Source organism: Sceloporus undulatus, chromosome 2, assembly GCF_019175285.1.
Source record: "Sceloporus undulatus isolate JIND9_A2432 ecotype Alabama chromosome 2, SceUnd_v1.1, whole genome shotgun sequence".
Lineage (NCBI taxonomy): Eukaryota > Metazoa > Chordata > Lepidosauria > Squamata > Phrynosomatidae > Sceloporus > Sceloporus undulatus.
In genome coordinates, this window is record NC_056523.1 from 192,005,649 (window position 1) to 192,015,568 (window position 9,920).

The 9,920-nt window shown below is 39.4% G+C and overlaps 1 protein-coding gene across 1 annotated transcript in view; it reads left to right on the top strand.

Moving 5' to 3' along the window:
• LOC121920508 (plexin-B3-like) overlaps nucleotides 1–9,920 on the top strand; it is a 149,555-nt gene that overhangs the window by 60,610 nt on the left and 79,025 nt on the right. The window lies entirely within an intron of this gene.

Genomic DNA, 9,920 nt, shown 5'->3' on the forward strand with positions numbered 1-9,920 from the left:
CTGCAAATGAGAAAGAACAATGGCAAACAATTGATGAAGTCTTGCAAAAAACAAACCGAAACCAAGCCAAACAAACAAACAAATGAGAATAGTATTACTGGAAACTTGTGTCCACTTGCAAACACACACACAACACACCACAAAACCTATGGGGAGAAAAGGGTATCTGAAAAGTACACTAATTTAGTCCTAATGAGAATTGAAAACAATATCCTTATTTATCTTTTTCATGTGGTGATTATTAATCCACCCAATAATCTGTAGATATATTTTAAGTTATAAAAACATGTATGGGTACAACAGTTCAGAAGTAAGGCCAAGGATGTATCTAAAAACATAATATACAGCCATGTTTATGAGAAAGAGTATTTCAAATGCCCTTGAGGTTAGAGCTTCACTTTAAATTGGCATTAAATTACTTGGAGAATTATTTATGGCTGCCTCTGGGGTAGTGATCAACAGCTTCTCGAAAACAAACACTTTTAAATCCCACCTTTCAGAAGAATGTGGATAAAGCATTGTGTTGGTTACTGCCCTCAAGTGACTTCACTTCAGATGGCCTATGAGAGAGACCTCTGGTCACTCTGTTTCACAAAACATACCCAGCAGGGGAGCCTGTTGGCCATAGAGCAAAGCACATTGACATTGCAAAAGCCACAAAACTCTCCAGGAAAGTCCAGGAAACAAGATTTAAACTCCATGAACAGTACAAAAATTCTTCCATGAGATCCAGGCTGCCCTGAATTTCTCAAGAAGCTTCTGCTGTTGCATTTGGAAAAACTTAGGAGCTGTTTTTAGGTAAAACATCAATTTGCATATTGGTTGGCCAAAAAAAAGGTATTGTTGTTTGTGGGTTTTGATGATTTATTGTATTTTGCTGTGTGGCCAACACAGTATCTCTGGATATGTTTTCTGGATTCAAGGATACTACAATGGGAATCAAGGGACTGAGAATTCAGTAACTCTCTGAGGAATTTATTTAATTATTTGTTTATGCCGCCTTTCTCCCAGAAAGGGACTCCAGTGACTCACAAGATAAAAACACTTTTTAAAACTTGCAAAGTCCCAAAGGTTGTGTAATCTCATTCCCATCTGCTGTTAAGTAAGTTTTCATCCAGAAAGTAGAAGGCATTTTCCTACTCCCTAACATCTAAAACTGATATCCCAGAGCGGAAAAAAATAAATAAATTGAAAAACAGATATTGTTTGAATTTCAAAGGAGCTGAATTATTAAAGAACTAATTTCTTGTACTACTTTTATTTCTCTTCCTAGCCCACGGAAGAAGAAAGAGGCTTCTTTTCAGAGAAGAGTTAGCCATACTAAGGTTTTCCTGTCTCATCTCATGTTAATATGCTCCTAAAATGCTCCAACATTTGCAATATGTTTTCAATTAGTATAAATAATAATAATAATAATAATAATATAATAATAAGGATTTATTCATAGCCGCCCAACAAGTGAATCGGGGGCGAGTTACAACAATAACGATATATAATACAGTATGACAGTAAAAACTGCAAACAATACAAATAATTAAAGGTTAATATATATAGTAATGTTCTTGGCCTGGTGATATAAGTTATTTAACCACTTTGGCTATACACTTTAGACCACTTTGGCTATAACAGATGTAATGATTAATAAATAACCCATGTATTCTAAAGCATATTTTAATAGATGTCAATATTGTATCTTGTTTCTTGTGGGGACATGCAACTTAAACAGATTTGAGCTTTATGATCTGTAAGACAAATATCTCAAATGTGTGTGTGTGTGTGTGTGTGGCCTTGACATCACCGTTGAGTATGGTGACCCCATGAATTTCATTTACGGTTTTTTAGGCAAGTAGAATCTCAGAGGGGTTGCCTGTTCCCTCCCTGAACTATAGCCTACCGGACCTGGTATTGTGTTGTTAGTCTCCCATCCTGCTTAGCTTCCAGACAGTAGAGGATCTGATGCTGGGATTTAGGCACCATCTCCAAATAAATGACATCAAAGGGAATTGATGTGTAGCACAATGACTGTCCTGGGGACATTTGTTGTCATAGACCAACACTCCACATACAAGGAAGCAAGTTGATACCATTTTAAACTCTCATGGCTCAAGGCTATGGAAATTCTGGTAACTAGTTTTGTAGACATTTAGCCTTCTCATTGGAGAGCTCTGTGTCACAAAAACTACATCCTAGAATTAAAGTTTACAGTTAGTCGACTGGTTTATTTCTGCGTGTGGATGCGGGTCTAGGGTAAGCCACATCAACACAAATGAGCTACTTTTATAACATAATAGATTTCTTTCTCATTGAGAGGGACTTTCAGGTCTATGGATTATTGCCATGAAACACCAGCCATGCTGTTAGCATATGAAGGGGTTTATGACATTACGATTTGGCTATACATCACAGTCCCTTATATGGTTGTTGAGTGTGTGATTGGGCATATATTACCAGTCTATTGTCTTTATTGCTTATTTTGAATTATTGATTTAGAGTGTATAAAGTGTGGTACCTGTCGGCCTAGGACCAATCAGCCCAGTCTGATTATTTGGACCTTGGCTTAATTTCCAATCTTCTATATGAATGTATCTGGACCTTCTCTTTAAACTTCCTACAAGGGAGGAAGAAAGGGAAGAGGATCGCAGAGATAGAGAAAATATAGTGCAGAAAGAAATAGAGAAAAGGCATTGTCTGCTTTTGATTTTGCTGTCTATCAGAGTTATGGTATTATCTACACATCATAATGTTTGAGCCTGAACACCTAAATTAATGCAGCCCTTAACAGGAAAAAGGTTCCCCATCCTGGCACACAGGGTACTTTTATGTTTCACTCTTGGCCTAGGGAACGAAGTTGGGCCCCGTGTTTAGCAAGCCAAGGAAGACACGGACTGAAAAACAAGAGAACAGTTTGGAGACTCTACAACAATTTGTATGGAACTGTATGGGTCAAAACTTTTTGTCATAAACTACTGTAGTTTCGTATAGACATTGTTATTTAAATAAAGTGTTTTGCCTGATTTAATCAAGAGAAAAAACATAAACTGTTAAACTTTAGGTCGAATTGATTCGTAGCCGTAATTAAAAACCAAATATGGTTTGTGTGTTCTATTATACAGTACTGTACTTAGTTACTGAGTCCAAAAACACCACTGCAGAAAATAAATCCAGTTTGAACGGTTTACATGCTCTGGTTAGTGTAGGGAATTCTAGTTAACTGTAGTCTTTTTGAAGACCATTTAGCCTTTCTCTGCCAGAGACGCTCTCGGTGCCATAATAAACTAGTGTTCCAAGGACTCCCTAGCAGTAGCACTGAACCAGGGCAGTGTGCAAGCAGTTAAAAACTAGATTATTCTTGCAGCGGTTTTGGACTATATGGCTTAACGTGCGGACGTCTCAACCTAATCCGCTTGGTTCCACGGAGAGCTCTGGTCTGATTGTTCCAGGACCCAGTTGTTTGTCTTCTTGGATGTCCATGTATCCTAGTCACTCTTCTCCATGCACTACATCTCAAATGAATTCATTTCTTCTGTCGCTTCCTTTACTGTCCAGCTCATCTCATTCCTGGTGATGTGGAAATACAATGGGCCGGACAATACTAACTTAGTTTGCTAATCTTTAGTACATATTTATAATTTATTTTTAATAGTCTGTGAATATATTTAATTTTGGCTAAATCCATAAGTTTCTATCCAATCTTTTTAATTTTTTTCATTATTTTCATAACAGAGGACTCCATTTAATTTGAGTAATATGGGCCAATATTTAACCTGTATGGTATTAAACAATACATATTTATATGGCTACAATATTTACATAGCTGAGTGAAGTATAAATTTGGAATATCTCCGAGTGTATAACCTCAGAATTAATGGTTATCTGGCCTAATAGATCTTGCTCCTTTTCTCTGTTTTAATGACATGTGCTTGATCCAATGTCCATCCCCGTGAATTGACTCGTGAATGAATAGGATTTGTTAGTTGTGAATAACTTAATTTTGTGCTTTCAGTTGGGTCCCCATAAGTGCCAAAAAGTATAGGATTTAGCAGTGTACTTGTGAAGAGTTAACAGTTAACATTTTGGACACCCCCCCCCCCCCCCTTGTGTTCATGGATCCCTATGGATTTCTTGGTAGCCTTTTTACAGTCTGTCTGCCTAACACACATCCCATGATGGCTAGCATGTAATTTTTAAATAAGGTATTTTATTTTATTAAGGTATTTATATTCATGTCCTTCAAAAAATTAAGCGCCATGATGATAAAAGCCATGTAATTGCAACAGGAAACTATTAAATATTTATTCCAAAAATACTTAACAATTCAAAACTAAAAACAGCGATGGCAGAGCCGCATAAAGTGTTTTTGATTGTTCTAGGAAAAGGACTGAAACTAATGCATTTGTTGTTTTTGTTGTTTTTTGTTGTGCCTCATTTATGGCCACCTAAGGTGAGCCTACCACAAATTTTTGCAGTTTTGTTCCGAGGGAGTTGCTTGGCCCTCTATTTAGATCAAGAGGTGTCCAAGGGTCAACCAGTTGGTTTCCATAGTTCGAGCAGGGATCTGGAACCCTTGTTAAGAGTTGTCGTTGAGCACTCAGACCACTACACCAAGTGGCTGCACTTGCAACATGCATTCCCCGTGCCCGCCCCTGGTTAATAACTCTCATGGCTGTTTTTGCACTAAGTGCCATTCCCTACAGGCAGCCAGATACATTACAGGACCTAAAACCTAGAAGTTATCAAAGCCTAACTACAACATCTTAGGCTATTGAAAACCTGTACTTCTTTTCATGGATAGTGTAACCTCACAGAGAAGTTAAAGAGTTCCAGAGTCCATAGGTCATGTCAAACCTCAAAGGCAGAAAAAAATGCATAACTGGATGTGGGATGGGATAGTTGCCATTACACAGATGACTGTATACTGTTACAGTTGCTTTGTACCTAGAGAAACCTTTGGAGTTTGTTCTTCCTATACGGATCTGTAACGTGGCAACCCGGAAATTAAACTTCTTAGTGTTGACCCTGCCTCTGAATTTCTATCTCTGGATGGGTTAGGTGGTTATTCATCTACTGTCAATCATTTAATCATTGTGTAGTGGTTCTTTATTTTCCTAAGCCTTCATAAACACTGTTGACCCTGTTTTCATTCTTTTGATACAGTTTTTGCTTGTTGTTTCATGTAATCTTCTGTATATCCGCTTTTGCAAAACAGTTTTCACTCTTTTGAAGCAACTGAAAGTGGCAGTCATAAAGGGCCGGACGACAAAAACTTGGCCCGCATGGTGTTCTGGTTTCGCGTGTTGAGTATTGGGGACCAGTGTTGAATCCTGGCTCCGCATGGAACCCCACAGGGAAACCTTGGGCAAGTCACACGCTCTCAGCCTAAGCGGATGGCAGTGGCAAACCACCTCTGAAGGCAATGCCAATCACGCCCTGTGATCGGGTTGCCATAAGTCAGAAATGGCTCTTCGTACCGGCCACCACAACAAACAAAAATAAACACTGACATCACAGTAAAGTTTCCATTATGCAATGGAATCAGTCGGTATCCTCCACATCGCGTGTTTAGGGGTGAAGGATACCCCGGATTGTGGAAAAATAATTACACATAAAAAACCCCCTATCTTTTCCCTGCGCGAACACCCTCTAGGAATCTCCAGGTTCCCTGTGATAAGTTCACACCACTTTAGGGTCACCATAACTCAGAAAGGACTTGAAGCCAGACACACAACAACAACGACACATTAAATGCCTTTTCAAAAGCATTGAGCATTGAACACTGGGTTCAAATCCCTGCTTGGCCATGGAAACCCACTGGGTGACCCTGGGCAAATCACACTCTCTCAGCCTCTGGGGAAAGCCATGGCAACCCCCTTCAACAAATCTTGCCAAGAAAACTCCATGATGGATTCACCTCAGGGTTGCCATAAGTCAGGAAAGGACTTGAAGGCACTCAACATCACCAACAACAAAGCTCATTCACTGCCAAGTGAACTTATTTCTGCTTCTGTGTGCAGAACTAGGCTACCTTTAGGACTAAAGAAGGAATTAGCAAACTAGTTTTAAGCCATTTTACCTCAGCGGTCCAGAGAGAAGTGGCAACCCACATGGGCCAAATTCATTTTGAAATACTTTTATTTATTTATTTATTTATTTTTAAAAATAGTTTCTCTACAGGCCAAAAAATGCACGCTAACATTCAGAAAGTGTATACATCCTGCATATCAGATATTTACATTATGATTCATAACAGTAGCAAAATTACAGTTATGAAGTAGCAAAACCAAATAATAATAATTTTATGGTTGGGAGTCACCACAACATGTGAATTGTATTAAAGGGTCATGGCATTAGGAAGGTTGGGAACCACTGATTTATCTTTAGTTTGGTTCAACTTGTGGCTGCATCAGTGCATTAGGGCTTTGCAAATGCTGCCATTTTTATGTGGGATGCATTTAAAACTTTCTGACCTTCCTGAGTGTTTTGTGCAATTTCAAACTTGATGCAAACTGCTTTCAAATTTTTCCTTTTATTATTTATGAGCATCTTGGGAGTTATGAGCCAAAATAGCAACATTTCTAAGATTTGCATGCTGTTCAAGCAATGAATGACAGCCGAGGCCACAAATGTATTTAAAAGCTTTATTTATATTTATGTAGTTACTGTTTCAGCTTCAAAATAATAACTTCCATTATGATGCACCTCTTGTTCTGTAGCAGTTAAAGTTTCAGCAGGGAATGGCAGCAGCTGAGCAAGAAGGACCATGAATGGGGCAGCCAATGGTTGAATATTTCATGCCTTTGTACTGGATCGATTTTCCAGGTTTCCTTCTAGGAAAGAAGAGAGGGTGGTTGTTGTTTTTGTGGGATTTTCTGCCCCAAGTGCCCAAATGCCTTCATTTTCTTGGCTACCTTCACTTCCAGGAGTGGAGGGTGGCATTTGGTGGTTTGCTTCAGGCAGCAACATCTCTTGGGTCAGCGCTGGCAGGGTCATGAGCATCTGACAAGAGTAGGCCAACTCTTAGAAAGGAGAATAAAAGTAAAATAGGGGCTTGTGGAAAACAGTGATTCCTTTGGGAAGAGGAGAAGTCCCAAGAGAAAAACCAAAGACGATTCCAAATCTAGCACTGCTTCTGAGGTCCTCCTTTATGGAGTAAGAGTAAGATTGATTGAAGTATATATATATATGTATATTTGGTATACTACAAGTTGGAGAACGCAACAACACAGTAGTGTTTCATCCCTGCCCTTCAAATCAATACAGTCTGACATCTCTTTAACTGCCATGGCTCACTGCTATGGAATTCTGGGATTTGCAGTTTGCTATGGCATTTGGTATTTGTAGTCTGGTGCAACAAAAAACTAGAAACCCCAGAATCTTATAGCACTGCACCATAAAGTGCATTAATTCTGCAGTGTAGATGAAGCCTGGGACATAGTATGATGGTATCAAGTGGAAAGAGATTGAAAGAGAGCTCATCATGCCAATTTAGAATAGAGAGAAGGTGAATAAAGAAGAAGGAAAGAACGAGAAGAAGACTGAAAAGGGAAGGAAGGAAGAGACGGTTCAGAAATAAGAACAATAAGCTAATCAGAATGAAGGGGGCAAAGAATAAAACCAGAACAGGTAAGAGGAAAGAAAAAGGGCAACTGGAGAAGATGGCAGTAACCGACAAGGCCATGTTGGTAAAAAAAAAAGAGGTGAGGAAAAAAGGCAGACCATGGTGAAGCTGCTCATAGATTTAAAGAGGCAGGGAAGCCAATGGCCGGAAGCTTCTTTTCCAGTGAGTGTTTGAACTCTAGTTGCTGGTCATACTGGATTGGTGGGATGGAATCATGGCTTCTTGGTCCCCAATGTTCTAGTGCTCAATGGTATCAATGGTGAATCCTTAATATTCAAAGGCTTTTGGCTTTCCAAGGAATCATCCTCCAAGTGAATCTTTATTCCACAGTTCCACTGTCAAAAATGCCTTGCTCCAATTTCTTGGCCATCTTACGAATGATGCTCCAACATATTTGTCAAAGGTGGGCGACGTCCATAGGCTTTTCAGTCCAATATCAGAGCAAGCTGGGAACATCTGAATGAAGCTGCATCCAACCAAAGCATTCTCTTGTTGTGTGAGTATTGTAAATATTGCATGAGAAGTTTTTATCTAATGAATTTATTATTACGAAGAAGGAGAAGGGTATGGGATAAATCGATCGAGAAGCCCATAAAAGGGATTGTCCCCAGGTAAGAAATTATCAGGAATGAGCTTCTTGAACACGGAACATTTAAAAGCTGCTGATATATTTCAGAGGAAGGCCAAAAACCTTTGGACCTAGACCTGGAAGACTATGAGTAAAAGCTTGCATTGCATTTTTAGCAGTGAGGAGACCTCAAAAAGACAGCCAGCAGAAGACCTGAGCAGCTCAGCCTCAACTGGATAAAATTCTTTGAGATATTCTGGCCTCTCTCTCTTTCTGCTTCACTTCTTTTCCAATTCTGTTTGTTTAGATTGCAAACTTTAGGTTAACTTCAGGCCCAAACAGGCAGGCCCGAAGTTTTTTGGGGGGCTTTCAGGCTATGTGGCCATGTTCTAGCAGAGTTTCTTCCTGACGTTTCGCCAGCATCTATGGCTGGCATCTTCAGAGACAGTCCCGAAATTGCAGGAAATTTTTGTAGCTTTTGATCTTCAGAATCACGGGAAATGTGAAGGTACTGCTTAACCAATGTTCAACCATAGCCTTCTGTGTGACCTTCTTGAACATGGACCACTTCTGGGATGAACTTAAGAATGCCACTGAAGAAACAGGAGGGGAGCCAAGTATTTCTGCAACATCTGAGGCCCATTCACACTACGAAAAGAATCCAGGATGAATCCTCGTTGAATCCTTGTTGTTTACAGACAATGCACTCAATGCACATTGGGGGGGGGGGGGGGCTGGTCAAACCTCCCACTTAACCTGAGATATTTGATAGCATTTCCCCAGCACCTTTTTACTGAAAGATCCGCAGCACCGGCAGTGTGAATAAGCTTTCAAATAGATTTGGATAGCCAAGAAGACAAAAAATTCATAAGCGGGGGTGGCATATTTGAAATGGTGGCTCCATTCTAACCTGAAAGAATGGCATTTGTGAATAACACAGGGTTAAAATGACTGAAAGAGATTTGCGAAACCAAAGCAAAAAGGGAACAACAAAACCCAATATGCATTGTCAAGACAATGCGAATCTCCTAGGGGGAAAAAAACGACAGTGTGAACGGCCCGAGTCTGTGGTTGCACAGCTATGTATTTCTTTTCCCAATGATTGAATGATTGATTTATCATTGTAAAATTTCCAATTCTTGCAGAGGAGTCATTTTATGAGTCCTTATGGACACATAAACAACACTGCAATACTTTCAGCCAAACAATCATCAGGTATTATCTTGCTAGGAATGTATTTTTTTTAACCCATGGTTTACAACTCAGAGGAAGCCTTCTTATTCCAATTATTTAATAATTGCTTGATCACTGTATTATCTTGCAGGTGAATCTTATTTGAGTCTTTATGGACACATGAACAACACTGCAATGCCTTCAGCCACAAGGTGCGAGTTTTGTAGGAATGATTTTTTTTAACCTAAAGTTTCTAATACATCTCCGAGGAAGTTCTCTTATTCCAATTATTTAATGATTGATTGATCATTGTATTATCTTGCAGGTGAAGCTTATTTGAGCCCGCATTTTGCTTGTAATCCTGAAAGAAACACTATCATCTTTTCTTTTTTCTCTTTACAGCATCCAGTTGGATCTTCACAAGAACTGAAAGGATGAAGACATTCCTAAGGAAACTTGTAGCTGAAGAAGGAAGACTTGAAGGAAATGGGACCAACCAACTTAGGTCGTGGATCTGATGGGCGTGGTTTCCGATGCTGCGGAGCACAGAATCAGGAGCACTGG